Here is a 15,940-nt window from a genome sequence, read left to right as displayed (position 1 = left end):
GGCTCCCCGCTGTGCCGCGCTCCTGTACATTTGAACTTGGCGCGCGCGCCCAGCCGGTGACTTTCCTTCTGACCGTTTCCCCGCTTCCTGATGTGGGTGTTGCCAAACCTGACTCCTCTCCTCCCTCTGGTGGTGAGGACACTGGTCCCGACTCCTGGGACTCCCCCTCCCCACTGCGCTCTGGTGGAGACGCTGGCCCTGATCTCCAGCTGCTGTTCAGGGACTCCCCACTGGCCCCTCCCTCTTGAGGTTTCTCCCTTGGAATCTCCCTTGCTCTGGCCACCGGCGCTCCCTTCTGTGAGTCCTCCGATTCGCTAGAGAGGCTTGTGGAATAACTCTGGCCACTGTCACTGCCTGCGCCCCCCTCGTACTCCTCCTCCTCACTCTCCATTTGCTCCCCCTCCTGTGTCTCTCCTTCTGAACCCCTGACATATATATACAGTATATATAAAAGAAGTAAGTATTTTGTTCCCTATGGCAAGGAGTGCTAGGATGGGAAGCATCCATGTAAATGTGCTTCATTAAGTTCTTAAGGGGGAGAGAGAGATGGAGAGAGAGAGAGAGAGAGAGAGAGAGAGAGAGAGAGAGAGAGAGAGGTTGCATTGGAAGTAAGCAGGGACACCGCAGGGGCTTGAACCCCGTCCTGGAAACCAGGAGCGCCAACCACCAGCGTCTTTTGCTTTTTTTTGGCCAATGCAACAAGGTGAAAAGCAAAACCTGAGAGAACACTCTGAATACAGAATGTTCTCTCAGGAAAAAAGAAAACCCTTAAGAATGATGAAGTTGCAGACAGAACACAATTGAGGTTTTATCCCTTGCCATTAGCAAGGGATATTCACCTAGATGTGTTTAAGTCACAGAGTGCCATGTTGACTGCCATTAATTTGCAGGGCAGAACAGAGAGACTGGTTCCAGTCTTCAAACTCCGCCTTTATGCTCACCTTTTTGTTTGTCCCTCCAAAGTGTGAATTCATGGGCCTGGAAGTTCCTTCTGCTGGTCTGTGAAAAGCAATCTGGACTCATTAGTTTGTCCCCGGCCCTTTCCCGCCAGTTCCAGAGAAATGTTTTTGGAACACAGCTCTTCTTACTGACCTGACTTCTGCAGAAAGAGCTGGCTTCACCTGAGTGTGCTGGGCTCTTGGATAGAACTGTGAAGAGATCAAGTGGGGGGAAATGGAGAAGCCAGCACTAAAGGATTGTACTGAAAAAGATCACTGAATTGTGGAGTATGAAGTTCACTTGCCGTTAAGTTTCCTGAAGGCTTGCAAAATTCTATTTCTTGCGTCCCTGAGATGCACCTGGAAGAAACTAGGGTCTTCAGCAGCCCTCCCCTCCAGACACAGGAGCAAAAACAGCCGGTTACCTAAAGCAGCGCAGTCAAGACGCAGGTGTCTCTCAATCCTGCACTGCAGATGTTCACTTGATGCATCAAGAGCTCTGACACTGCCTCTTACTTGTCAATGGAGCAGCTCTGCTTCTGGCACAGGTAGCTCTGCGAGGTCTGTAAAAAAAAGAGCTGGAACAAAACAAGGCTGGCTGTCCCACCCAAAGATGTACCTTATTATGTGGTGATGGCACAGGAAAGGGCCTCCCCTGCAGTGGTGTCCCGACAAGAGAAGTCCCTCCAGGTAGAAGCACGTAGAGCAACAGCATTCGGCTCTTGAATTTGCAGCTCTTCTGAAACAGGGATTGAATAACCAACATTGCTCAATACAAGCTCTTTGGAATATTTAGTTTTCATATTTGATGGATGATTCCATTTAGAGCCTACCTTTTCTCCAACAGGCTCAGGGTGCTTGAATGGTCCCCCTTACTGCGACCTGAAAGAATCTTTGTACAGTACAAAGAGTTGCAAGCAGAACACAACAGAGATTTTCCCCTCAGCCAAGAACAAGATACTCACCTAGTTGACATTCAGCTAGAAGACACACAACTGTACTGCTGCCATAATTACGATGGAGCATTTAGAGATTACTTGTTAGTTATGAGTGCCTATCGCCACTTCTGATAATTCAAAAGTCTTTTTTAATAGAAGCTACGGTTGCAGTTGAAGGTATTTAAGTATTTTAGTATTTGATGGAAACCCAGCAACTATCAACCCTATCTTGCAAGTTTTCACCAAGAAGTCAGCAATACAATTTGGGTCAAATTAAATTTCTAATAAAGTCTCAGCATTTATGGATCGTGTTCCCTGCATTAAACAATTATACATGTACCCCAGGCAAAGAAAATTGGGAGCTACATGCCTCCTTTATCTACAGAATTGAAGGGTACAGACCTCTATTCCAAAACTTTTCACAAATGTGGGTTATTATAATTTTGTGTGGCACAGCTCTGGTCATTAGTGGAACAATCAGCCACCCCCTTATGTATGAGTAAAAATGGCCAGAGAGTCAGGATTCATAAGATTTCAAGTATTTTCTCAGTCATTTCAGCCTTACCATTAGCAGGAAAAAAAATCTGCCCTTTATGTACAGGAAAAAATGGTCACGGCTCATCCTTCCTAATTGTGAATATGTTTGTGCTTAAACGTTTGCTGGACTTTTGCTTAGAAATGGCCGGGAAAATGGTGAAAACCTCTACTCACTCCAGTGCCTCTACCAGGCCGCCTCTACCAATGCCATCAGTAGATTGACCCTCAAAATGCCTTATTTGCTTTTCCACACTGAAATCAGCAAGGCAACTGTTAGAGACAAAAGAAGCAGTTTGATGCATCAGCTTTTAAAATGGGTATTCTAAATCGGTATTCTACCTTAGGAACAGAATTACTGGCGAGGATGCAAAATGCTGGTATGTTTGGAACCTTCTGGATTTATACACTTCGGAAGGAACAAAAACTCAAAAATATTTAGGTGACTCTCTTCTGCAGTTGCCCAGTAAGTACAATTTGTTTGGCTTCATGTGCCAAATGCCACCACTTTTAAGCAGCTGCTCAAGAGTGTTTGTTATTCTTCTCCTTGGAAGCCACAATATACATAAAATTAAGTTCTGCCCATTAGCAAAGGAGCTTATCTATAGTCCACAAGAAGCTATCACAAAATGGCTGCAAATCATTTTTGTCAACAAGGCAACCTGAGCTAAAATGACATTAAATGGAACTATGTTGTCTTCTGCGCCTCTGCTTTGCTCTTTATCGCATGCACAGCTTTCTTTCCCCCTGGATCCCCCTACCCTTCTCACTTCTAAGTCTTACCTGTGCTAAAATCTTACCGATCTTGGTTTTTCCAACTTCTGGAGCGAGGTTCTGGAGCGAGTGGACACAGACCAGATCCAGGTGCCTGTGGAAGCTGCTGCTTTTCTGGCTCCATTTCCATCAGGGTTTAGGCCTGCTTTTGGCACAGAAAGGGCCTTGGTCGCCCTGCACCTCTGGCGAGAGACAAGGGAAGGTGCTCAGTGACCCCCAGTGCCTTCCATCAGCTTTGGCTGGTGTCCCAGTTGCGCCCCTCTCTGGACAGGGGTAGCCTGACTCCTGCTGTCTCTGCTCTGGGAACCCCTTCTTGGGTCGTTCTTTCTGTTTTGATTTGGTGCATTTGATATTTTATGTGAGCCGCCCTTAGACCTTCGGGTATAGGGCAGTATAGAAATTCAATAAATAATGATAATAAGAACTTCAGCAACAGAAACGCCAAACTTCTTTTTATGAAATGGCTTCTCCTTTTAAAAGAAAAGCCTTCTATTTTCTGCAGTTATTCTTCACTCTGCTTGAAGCAGACTTCATCTCCACCTACCCTTTCCTCTGCTCCTTTGTACATCAAAGACTTGTTGGGCGAAAGGGAAATAAACTTGATTTCTCCCCTCACGCTCCTTCATGTGTCTTTGTTTTCTCTTGGCCTTTCTAGTCATCAGGTGTATCTGCTTTTTCTTGATTCTCTTTATAATCTTCATCTTTGTGTTTTTTATGATTTTTCAGTTTAATTTTTTCTTGGCTAAGCTTTCTTTTGGGGCCCCTGGTTGCTTTCTCAAAGTCCAGCATCTGTCCACAATTTACTCTCCCTGTTTTACTATGATTAATTCTTTGTTGGTCTTCTTATTTTCTTTGTTTCCTTTAAATTTAAAATGTATTGCGTCTCCTAAGACTTTTTAGGGAGTTAGTGAATCTATTTATCTTCTGTCTGAATGTCTGTCTGTCTGTCTGTCTATCTATCATCTACAAGCAACATTTAAAACTGCCAACTATGGAGATCACAAGTGAACATTTGTTGTATCTCTTTTTAAAGTTGTAAATAACAACTTCAGCTCTGACCAGTGAGAAGGCAAAAACCAGTATTATAGCCAGGGACAGTCTCACTCACTAGACTCTGGCTCGCTCCTTCCACCACCTGTCAGTCATAAGGACACATAAAATAGTCCCTTGGCGCATTAATAAAGTGGATACAAATGGGTTTGTTTTCAACTTAGGATCACTGCGCATGGGTGAGAAAGTAGTGCCGGCCCCACTCCCTAATAACAGGGTTGCTGGGGGGCCAACCTGAATAAAATATGGGGGGCGGGGGGCAGTAAGCCCTGCCCTACATAGTCACATGACATGGCACACACAATTAAATGGCAATGGCCATAAACTTGGGGGTGGGGGTTTCCCGGCCCCCTTAAATATTTTTTGGGGGGGGCTTAAGAGGAGTTAGCTCCTAAGCCAGGGTATGTGTCATTCCTGGATCCATGTCTTTGTTTGCTTGGCTATGTGTAGAACGTGCTGTGCCTTTTAATGACGTTTTGCCCATGTATCGCACTGATCTGAACATTAAAGATTTTGGTAGACACTGCAGCCTGAGTTTGAATTCTTCTTTGAGTGACAGCCAGGATACTCTCCTCCACAGTGTGTTTTTTTGGAGGTTTTCCTTGTGGGAGGGGCCCCAAATGGATAGCCTATCGCTTTAAGAAAATGCTTTAAGAAAATGCTAAGAAACTTAAAGCTGTCTACCCCCCCCTCTCTCTATCTACAAGCAACATTTAAAATTGTCTACTATGGAGATCACAAGGGAAAATTTGTTGTATCTTGTTTTAAAGTTGTAAACCCCAACTTCAGATCTGACCAGTGAGAGGGCTAAAACCAGTATTACTGCCAGGGACAGTCAGCGGCAGAGGAAGCGGCTCAGGCGCCTGGGGTGTGAGCTGCCCATAGGGGCAGGGTGAGGGTGGGGTGAGGCATCCATAGGGGCAGGGCACACCGTGGGGCCCCCAGAGTCTGCCTGCCTCCTCCCACTCAGTCGCCCTACAGTTGGGGGGGAGGCAGCGGGCGAACTGTTTGGACAGCGCAGAGCCTTGGGCCCACTGCAGGTCCCATGGTTAGTGCCGCCTGGCATTTTGTCACCCCCCTCAGTGAGGACACCCGGGGCGGCCCCGCACATACCGCACCCCCTTTCCTCCACCCCTGGTTGCAGGTGGTGTCGCCGGGGGGGTTGGGGGAGAACTGCCCCCCCAATCAAGAAAATAAAAATATACTTAATTGACCAATTGTGTCGCAGGTAACTCAGTTCTGCCCCCCCCCCCCGTTGCTGTGTGTCCTCTTTTTCCAGGACACATCCTCTTTTTCAGGGGTAACATTTTACAAATTTGCCATAATGTCTCTGGCTATACTTTCTGGATGAGTCCTAGACAAGACTGGTGATTGAAGACTTGCTTTCCCCTTCTCTTCACTTCTCCTGCCCCACTCAGCAATATATCACAGCTGCGGTAAGAGTATTTAAAATGAGAATCTTCATGGCGTCCTCTTTTTTGCTCTTCAAAATACGGCAACCCTAATTCCCCCCCCCAAAAAAAAAACACATGGCTACACCCGGGGCAGGTGGCCGTAACAACAGTGCCAATTTGTTGATATGATCAATGAACAATTACCATGTACTTAGTAATTTATCCTTCTTACTCTGCCCATTTATCATCTCATTGCTGTGTTGATTCAAACTCCCAGGTAGTGCCATGTCCCATACCTGGGAAAAACCAAGATCGTAAAGTGAGGGTCTCCCCCCATTTCCCACCTGAAAGCTATTTCCATTTTGGCAGTGGCTATCAGAAAAGTGACCACAGTCAAAGATGGAATATTGGGGTTCAGATCCCCCCCCACAAGAACCAAAAAATGTGAGCCACATCTTTCACTATCTCCCTCGCATTTTGCTTGCCTTCTCTCCCTTAACATCATCATCTTTTAAAATTTTAAATAGTTCAGCTGGAATATCATCACTTCCACTGGCCTTGTTATTTGCAGTGCTTTCTAAGGCCCATTTGACTTCACTCTCCAGGATGTCTGGCTCAAGGTCAGCAACCACACTACCTGGGGTGTACGAGACATCCATATATTTCTGGTATAATTCCTCTGTGTATTCTTGCCACCTCTTCTTGATGTCTTCTGCTTCTGTTAGGTCCTTACCACTTTTGTCCTTTATTAAGGTAATCTTTGTACGAAATGTTCCTTTCATATCTCCAATTTTCTTGAACAGATCTCTGGTTTTTCCCATTCTGTTGTTTTCCTCTATTTCTTTGCATTGCTCATTTAAGAAGGCCTTCTTGTCTCACCTTGCTATTTTTTGGAAAGCTGCATTCAATTTCCTGTATCGTTCACTATCTCCCTCGCATTTTGCTTGCCTTCTCTCCCCCGCTATTTGTAAGGCCTCGTTGGACAGCCACTTTGCTTTCTTGCATTTCCTTTTCATTGGGATGGTTTTCGTTGCTGCCTCCTGTATAATGTTACGAGCCTCCATCCATAATTCTTCAGGCACTCTGTCCACCAAATCTAAATCCTTAAACCTGTTCCTCACTTCCACTGTGTATTCATAAGGGATTTGATTTAGATCGCATCTTACCGGCCCAGTGGTTTTTCCTACTTTCTTCATGTTAAGCCTGAATTTTGCTATAAGAAGCTGATGATCTGAGCCACAGTCAGCTCCAGGTCTTGTTTTTGCTGACTGTATAGAGCTTTTCCATCTTTGGCTGCAGAGAATATAGCTGTATATCAAACCAACGTACCACACTGTAATAAAGTATGAACACTTTGTATTGTGGCCAGGTAGAAGGAGATCATCAGTTTTTGTTTGACCTTGTTCTTTTGCAGGACCCTGAGGAAATGGAGTCTCTTTTGGGCCTTCCTAACCACCTGGGTTGTATTGATTTTCCAAGTGAGCTCTTCACTAAGGTAAACTCCCAGGAATTTAAAGGAAGAGACTCTCTCCACACAACCCACCCTGATATACAACGGGTCTCATTCCCCACTCTTCCTCCAAAAGTCCAACACCATCTCCTTTGTCTTGCTGATATTTAGGTGCAAGTTATTCTCTAGGCACCATGTGGAGACTTTTTGAACCTCCTCCCTATACGCTGATTCATCTCCACCTGTAATTAGACCCATTATGGTGGTATCATCTGCAAACTTAATAATTGCAGTGGATGGGTCAGATGAAATACAGTCATATGTATACAACGGGTACAGGAAGGGACTCAGCACGCATCCCTGTGGGGTGCCAGTGCTGAGCTTCAGGGAGGTAGATGTAACAGGCCCAATCCTCACTATTTGTGTGCGATCCCTCAGAAAGTCTTTAATCCAACCACAGATGGTAGGGGAAAGGTCCAGGTCCATCAGCTTTTTAATAAGAATGTCCAGAAGAATGGTATTAAAAGCCGAGCTATAATCAATAAACAGCATTCTGACATAATTCCCCGTTCTCTCCAGTTGACTCGGTGCAAGGTGAAAAGCTGTGGCTATGGCATCATCTGTTGACCTATTTCTCCTATAAGCGAACTGGGGTTCATCAAAATCCGGTGGAAAATATGTCCTGAGATGCTGAAGAAATATCTGGTATTTCTCTAATAGCAAACTACCAAGAATTGTAAATAATATTTAGTACACTAACCTTTCTTTAACTCTTGGTAAATGTCAGCTTGCTGACTTATTTTGTGCCATTGTGATTCACTGTTATATTTGCGCTCAGTACTTTGCAGGATTTGATAATCTTTATAGGTCTTTTAAATTTCTAATCAACCTACCTATCTATATCTCTCTATCCCTCTATCTCTCTATCAATATTATCTATCCCCTCTCCCTTTTCCCTTTCCCTTTCCCTTTCTGTACTTCCCTATCCTCCTAAATTTGAATATATAATTATGGCTCCACAGTTTTCTAGGTTGCCTCTGGGTCCGGTAACCCTCCAGCCTCTCCTGAGCTGCAGAGGCTCAGGGCAGAAAGGCAGAGGGAACTAAGTTCCCGCAGGAGGAGTGCTCGCCTCCAGGCCAGGAGAGGCGAGTCACCAGAGGATCGGGGCCGCGCTATGCATCAGGGCAGATAATAGCCAGCCAGCCTCAGTCCCAAGTTGCGGGAGCAACATTGTTGGTTGCTAGTTCCTGCCTGAGCTCCTGACCCGCCCTGGATCCCTGCTTGCAAGCCTGTTCCTGACTTCACCCGACTCCCTGCCCTGCACCCAGCTTCAGCTACTACAGACTGCCTCCACGTCGCACCTTTGACCACGGACCGGACTTGGACCTTGCCTCTCGGGTAACCCACGGGACCAGCACAGTAAGTCAATGAGGAGCAGTCTGGCACTTGCGTGTGACCTTATCTTCAGGAAGGGGAGATTGCTGCGAACATGACTTCTTGCAGAAAGGGTTATGGCTGCCAGTCACGTGTTCCGTACCTCCCTCCTTTGGCAGCCCTCCTCCTGTAAATCAAAAGCGGAATGGTGCAGATGCATGGTGTGGTTTATTTTATATGAATATTTGAAAACGCTATGGGGTCCTATGTAGCAAGAAAAACACTTTCACTCAAAAGCAGACAGTTGATTAAATCAGACATGGTCTATTGATTTGGATACATTGTAACAATTTAGTGGGGCCATGGAAAAGCATTTAGGTGGGTGGGTGGGTGATGTTTGTGCTACGTTCATTGTAAGTGTGTACTCATGAGGTGGGGTGCTCCAGGCCTCCCCCCCCCCCCCCGATTAATGTCTTGTAACCATGTATATGACCGACCACAGAATGAACCACAAAAACCACAGAGCACAGACAAGGAACAAACAATATATTAAATACTTTGATCCTTAAGGAATCGTCAGGATTGTTAAATAGACTCCACCAAATTAGATCACACCAATGTCCATGGAATGGCTGAAATAAAAACTGAAATGGTTCTGCGTTAGCAAGAACACTGTATTAAAGTGACATTCATATCCATAGCTTCCACTGTAAAGAACTGAACCTGGAAATTTTTTGATGCTGCCAACCTTGAAGAATATCGAAGGCAGAGATGGTGATGATATTAACTGTGAATGTAAAATATCAAACCAACTAGATGGAGACCACCAAAGTAACCATGAAAAGCAATAATGTGTCTTGCGTCAATTAAGGTACAAAAGGTTTGGGGACAAAAGTTGTTGTTTTTTTGGGGTGGTGGTAATTATAAATGGAGGTTTAACTGCAAGTTTTCTTGCCAACAGATTTTGTCAGTGCAAACATGGAAATCAGGGGTCTCCAATGTGGTGCCCATCAATTCTCTGGTGTCGGCTATTTCATGTGTACTTACCTGAAACCATTAGCTAGAGTGTACACAATAAAAAGCATTACTGGCCCTTTAAATAAAGGCAGCCAAAGAATAATGAGAAAACTGCACTATCACATCTAGTGAATGAATAGACCTGGTGCTTTGAATTGTCTATTTAAATGACCTATCAAGCTCCAACCAATGAATGTTAGCAAACAGCACCAACTAGAGTATGGAACACTGGTAAAGGTAAAGGTCCAGTCTTCGCCGACTCTGGGGTTGCCGCTCATCTCGCTTTATTGGCCGAGGGAGCCGGCGTACAGCTTCTGGGTCATGTGGCCAGCATGACTAAGCCACTTATGGCAAACCAGAGCAGCGCATGGAAACACCGTTTACCTTCCTGCCGGAGCGGTACCTATTTATCTACTTGCACTTTAACGTGCTTTCAAATTGCTAGGTTGGCAGGAGCAGGGACTGAGCAATGGGAGCTCACCCTGTCATGGGGATTCGAACCGCCGACCTTCTGATTGGAAAGTCCTAGGCTCTGTGGTTTAACCCACAGCGCCACAGGCAAATGTAATGTATCCACTTCAGTGACAGCCTGAAGTATCTGAAGTGTGCATGCACATGAAAGCTCTTACCGATAACAAAATTAGTTGTTCTCTAAGAACACGGCTACCTACCTGTAACTAGCCTCTATGAATGCAGGTATCCTTCCAGGCAGTTAGAATGTTACAGTGTGAAAGTTCATGTATAAGTCACTGTATAACAAAAACTGTACAAGACACTTTAGGAATCCACTAGAAATGGATCCTGAAATGGATTTGGACTCCAGGGGACACAAGAATTGTGAGGAACTGGACCAGAGGGGTCAGGAAGTGTAAATAGTTTTTGTGTCTTGTGTTCACGGGTGTCAGGAGATGGGGAAAGTATGGGAAAAGACAGCTATCTGCTACCCAGGTACTGTCCCATATCTCCCCTTGTGGGATGCATCAATGATGTAGCAATGATGAAATACTGGAGGTGGGACTGGGAATTTCGAGAACTAATAAAAGTGGGGGGCACCTTCTGTTCCAGGTCTAACTCATCTCGCTGCCAGTGGAGTGCGGACCCTGCTATAGCAGTTGCTTTTACAATAAAGGTCAGACTTCTTAGCCACTTCCCTATACAATTTGCCTTGGTTCTGCCTGTTTCTTTAATCTCCGACCGCAGGGAATCTTCTTTACCTAGCGGGCTCACAGAGTCCCCCAAGGACCTGGAGCTGCGTGTTCCATTTTAAAAAAATATTTTATGCAACAAGCTTTCACAATTATGTAGAGTGGAGGACTCTTCACAATGATCTTATACTGCAGGAAAACCACTCCTTTTACAGTAGAAGAAGCCCTTCATATTCTATCTCATCCTGATTATCAGAAGATTGTAAATGATCCATCATGCAAGCCTATTGGTGATGATGTCGTTCTGTATTCATTCAAAGGTTCTCCTCAAAAAAGAAATGATTGGCGCTGTGATCAATATTGCTGGATCAACTGTGGTGTCTGACTGGCTGAGAATTAATCCGAAGCTGAGGAAATTTCACCATAAAATCAAAACTTGTTCAAGTCCAGACAACTTCATAAGGCACAGTTATAGACTGCTAGAGCCTTCTTGTGAAATGGTTCTGATACACTATATTGGAAATGAGAGAGAATTCCATGCACTTCCTCATGGTGACAAAGAGAAATTTGCTAAGACCACATGTACAGACAATGCCTTCACTAATAAGAAATATTTCAGATACAAGTGCTAAGCCCTCAAAAATCTATAAAGACCTTTGTAATGACCCTGTAACCAGCTCAGCCTATATACCTGTAGCTCAGCCACGAAACCGGGAGCAGGTAAGAAACAAACTTTTTTAAAAAAAAAAATTAATTGATTTTTCCATGTATACTTCTTCTATCAATATATCTAACAATTTTTCATATTTCTACCCTCCTCTCCTGGACTTCCCTCATACACCTATTTTGCTTTATTTCCATATTGTTCACCCTGCATGTTGTTTCCCCAAAATTTCACAGAATGCATATTATCTTACTTTTTGCTGCATACAATTGTGATCGTTTTCTCAAACCCTGCCAAGGAGTCCATTTCATTATGTTGCCTCTTCATATATGTTGAAAATGGCCCCCTTCTCTTTTAAAGTCTTTGTTGTCCTTTTCATGTAGTTTATCTGATAGTTTTGCAAGTTCTCCATTTTCCATAAGTTTCCCTTGCCATTGTTCTTTTGTTGGTATTTCTTCTGTCCTCCAAGTTTGTGCTAATATAATTATTGCTGCTGTTGCTGCATACATAATTTCTGATTTTCTTTTTTTATATCTTGATCTACAATTTATAGGAGTAATTCTTCTGGTTTCTTAGCAAAAGTCTTTTTAAACATTTTTTTCCAAATTCATTATATATCAGACAAGGTTGCTTATTATCACTATTGACTGAAATAAAAATAACATCTTTGATAATGCATTCATCTTTATTGCTGCTATCCTTCCCATCAAGGAGAGGTTCATTCTCTTCCAAATTTCCAAATCTATCTTCATCTCATTCCAAACTTTCTCATAGTTGTCTTTATATAAAATTAAATCAAGCCAAATTCTTTTTTTTAAATTAATTTTTATTGAAGTTTCCACAACATTTTCAACACAAACAAATATAAAACAATAAAACATAAAACACATATACTTTCAAATCTTAATTTCATATACCTTACTTTCCCGACTTCCTCATACCTCCCCTTACTGCATTCTCATATCAATAAATTTTAAGCAAATCCCCAGCTTATTTCAATTTAATTTTAATAACACTCATTTTCTTTTCTCTTATCTATTACCGCAGTTAACCCCTATCTTCTCATCCAACACCAACCTAACATTCACTAATTTTTGCATATTTCTTTAAATAGTCCTTAAATTTTCTCCAATCCTCCTCCGCCGTTTCTCTTCCCTGGTCTCGGATTTTGCTCGTCATCTCTGCCAAACTCATATAGTCGATCACCTTCATCTGCCATTCTTCCACGGTGGGTAACTCCTGTGTCTTCCAGTACTTTGCGATGAGTATTCTTGCTGCTGTTGTAGCGTACATAAAAAAAGTTCTATCTTTCTTTAACACCAACCATGCCCAGGAGAAAGGCCTCTGGTTTTTTAGTAAAAGTGTACTTAAGTACCTTTTTCAGTTCATTATAGATCTTTTCCCAGAAGACCTTAATCCTTGGGCACGTCCACCAAAGATGATAAAACGATCCTTCCGTTTCCTTACATTTCCAACATTTATTATCGGGCAAATGGTAAATTTTTGCAAGTTTGACTGGGGTCATGTACCACCTGTAAATCATTTTCATAATATTTTCTCTCAAGGCATTACATGCCGTAAATTTCATCCCAGTGGTCCATAACTTTTCCCAGTCAGCAAACATAATGTTATGACCAATGTCCTGTGCCCATTTAATCATTGCCGATTTAACCATTTCATCTTGTGTATTCCATTTCAACAGCAGATTATACATTCTTGACAAATTCTTAGTACTGGGTTCTAACAGTTCAGTTTCTAATTTTGATTTTTCCACCTGGAAGCCAATTTTCCTGTCTATTTTAAAAACTTCCATTATCTGGTGATATTGAAGCCAATCTCTTACTTTCCCTTTTAACATCTCAAAACTTTTCAGTTTCAATCTGTCCCCCTCTTGCTCCAAGATTTCCCAATATCTCGGCCAATTAGCCTCCATATTAAGTTTTTTAACGGCTTTTGCCTCCATTGGCGACAACCACCTCGGGGTTTTACTTTCCAACAAATCTTTATATCTAATCCAGACATTGTATAATGCTTTCCTGACAATATGATTTTTAAAACCCTTATGAACTTTAACCTTGTCATACCACAAGTATGCATGCCACCCAAAAGTGTTATTAAAACCTTCCAAGTCCAATATATCAGTATTCTCAAGGAGTAGCCAGTCTTTCAACCAGCAGAAAGCTGCTGATTCATAATACAGTTTAAGGTCTGGCAGGGCAAATCCGCCCCTTTCTTTCACATCAGTTAATATCTTAAATTTTATTCTTGGCTTCTTGCCCTGCCAGACAAATTTAGAGATATCTTTCTGCCACTTCTTGAAGCAATCCATCTTATCCAATATTTGTAGTGTTTGGAACAGAAACAACATTCTAGGCAATACATTCATTTTTATGACAGCAATTCGACCCAACAAGGAAAGCTTCATGTTTGACCAAATTTCTAAATCTTTTTTTACTTCCGTCCAAGTTTTCTCATAATTATCTTTAAATAAATTCAAATTTTTGGATGTCATGTTTATCCCCAAATATTTCACTTTCTTAACCACCGTTAACCCTGTCTCATTCTGAAACTTTTCTTTTTCCAATGTTGTTAAATTTTTCTCCAAAACCTTCGTTTTAAACTTATTCAATTTAAATCCTGCCACTTGACCAAATTCTTGAATTAATTCTAAAACTCTTTTAGTGCTGGATTCAGGCTCTTGTAATGTAAGTACCAGATCATCTGCAAATGCTCTCAATTTATATTGTTTCGCTCCAACCTGTATTCCTTTAACCAACTGGTCCTTTCTAATCATATTCAGCAAAACCTCCAGGACCGATATAAACAGTAATGGAGAGATTGGGCATCCCTGACGTGTTCCTTTTTCTATAGTAAACTCTTCTGTGACCACATTATTTACAATTAATTTTGCCTTTTGTTCAGAATATATCGCACCTATACCATTTTCAAACCCTTGACCTACCCCCATCCCCTGAAGATTTTTCATCATAAAACTCCAGGAAATATTGTCAAAGGCTTTCTCCGCGTCCACAAATATCAGAACTGCTTTAGTGTTAATATTCTCTTCCAACTGTTCCAAAACATCAACTAAGTTCCTTACATTGTCTGATAAGTGTCTTCTCGGGAGAAAGCCTGCTAGATCCCCATGAATCTCCTCCATCAAAACTACTTTCAACCTTTTCGCTAAAATGTCAGCAAAAATTTTGTAATCCACATTTAATAAGGAGATAGGACGGTAGTTTTTAAGTTGAGTCTTTTCTGTCTCAGTCTTCGGTATAAGTGTGATAAAAGCCTCTTTCCACATATCTGGTGCCCTCTTTCCCTCCAATATTTCGTTACAAACTTCCTTCAAAGGCTGTATCAACCACTCTTTCAACACCTTATAATATTTGGAAGTCAGTCCATCCGGTCCTGGAGACTTGCCTAAAGCCATGTTCTGAATGGCAGCTTCTATTTCTTGCTCTGTTATTTTCTGGTTCAATATTCTTTTACTTTCCTGTGAGATCTTTCTCAGTCCATTTTTCTCCAAAAACTGTTCTATATCAGTCTCTTTCTGAGGCCCTTGTGTATAAAGTCGTCTGAAATATCTCTGGAAGCAATCTCTAATTTCTGTTGGTTTATAAATGTTCTTTCCATCCACTTCTAAATTTGTAACAATATTCAATTTTTGTCTTTTTTTTATCTGCCAAGCCAGCATTTTACCACATTTATTAGCTGATTCAAAAGTCTTTTGTCTCATTTGCTTAATTTTCCATTCTATTTCTTGATTCATCAGTTCCAAATATTGTGTTTGATAAAATTTAATTTCTTTCAAAATATCCCGCGATTTTGGATTTGATCTCAATTTCCTTTCCCCCTCTTTTATCTTTTCCAAAAAAATTTCTTTCTTATCATTTTGGCTTTTCTTTTTAATTGTATTCTGTTGTATCAAAAATCCTCTCATCACTGCTTTACTTGCGTCCCAGATTATTCTTTTTTCTACCTTAGTCCTCATATTGATTTCAAAATAGTCTTTCAAAGTTTTTTGGGCTTTTTTACAAACTTCCTCATCTCTAAATAATGTGTCATTCATCCTCCATCTAAAGGTACCAGTTGTTGTGACATCCATCACCATCTTTACCGCATTATGGTTGGAGCATGTTTTTGGGCAGATTTCAACTTTTTTATCTTAGGTGCCATTCCTCCAGTAGTCCAAATTTGATCAATTCTAGTCCATGTAATTTTAGCTTCAGAATAAAAGGTTCCCTCTCTTTCAAGTGGGTGTTTTACTCTCCAGATATCAACCAAATTCATATTGTCAGTCATTTCAAAAAAACTTTTTGGAAGTCTTCCATCTTTTGTAACTAACTGTCTTTGAGATTTGTCCATGTTAGTTGATACTACTCCATTCTAAATCAAGCCAAATTCTTAAATAATTGAATTTTTAATGAATTTCTATTTTTGTAATCTCCTACAGTGATCCATGCAACGGTCACCTCCAGGCTTGACTACTGTAATTCTCTCTACATGGGGCTACCCTTGAAACTGTCCCATAAACTCCAGTGGGTGCAGAATGCTGCAGCGAGGCTCCTCATGGGGTACCTGCCATGGGAACATATTCACCCAGTGCTTTACCAGTTGCACTGGCTCCCAGTGGAGTATAGGGTCAGGTTTAAGGTGCTG

At 42.1% G+C, this 15,940-nt stretch overlaps 1 long non-coding RNA gene across 1 annotated transcript in view; it reads right to left on the bottom strand.

Annotated features, from left to right (window-relative positions):
- Positions 1-940: 940 nt before the first annotated feature.
- LOC310834530 overlaps positions 941-15,940 on the bottom strand; it is a 42,566-nt gene continuing 27,566 nt past the window's right edge. The window contains exon 3 of the long non-coding RNA XR_014559287.1: positions 941-999. This is a non-coding gene — a long non-coding RNA (uncharacterized lncRNA). The remainder of the gene's footprint in view (positions 1,000-15,940) is intronic.

Source organism: Podarcis gaigeae (genome assembly GCF_964106915.1).
Source record: "Podarcis gaigeae genome assembly, chromosome: 17".
NCBI lineage: Eukaryota > Metazoa > Chordata > Lepidosauria > Squamata > Lacertidae > Podarcis > Podarcis gaigeae.
Note: the sequence above shows the minus strand (reverse complement) of the source record. Positions and strands in the feature narration are given on the sequence as shown.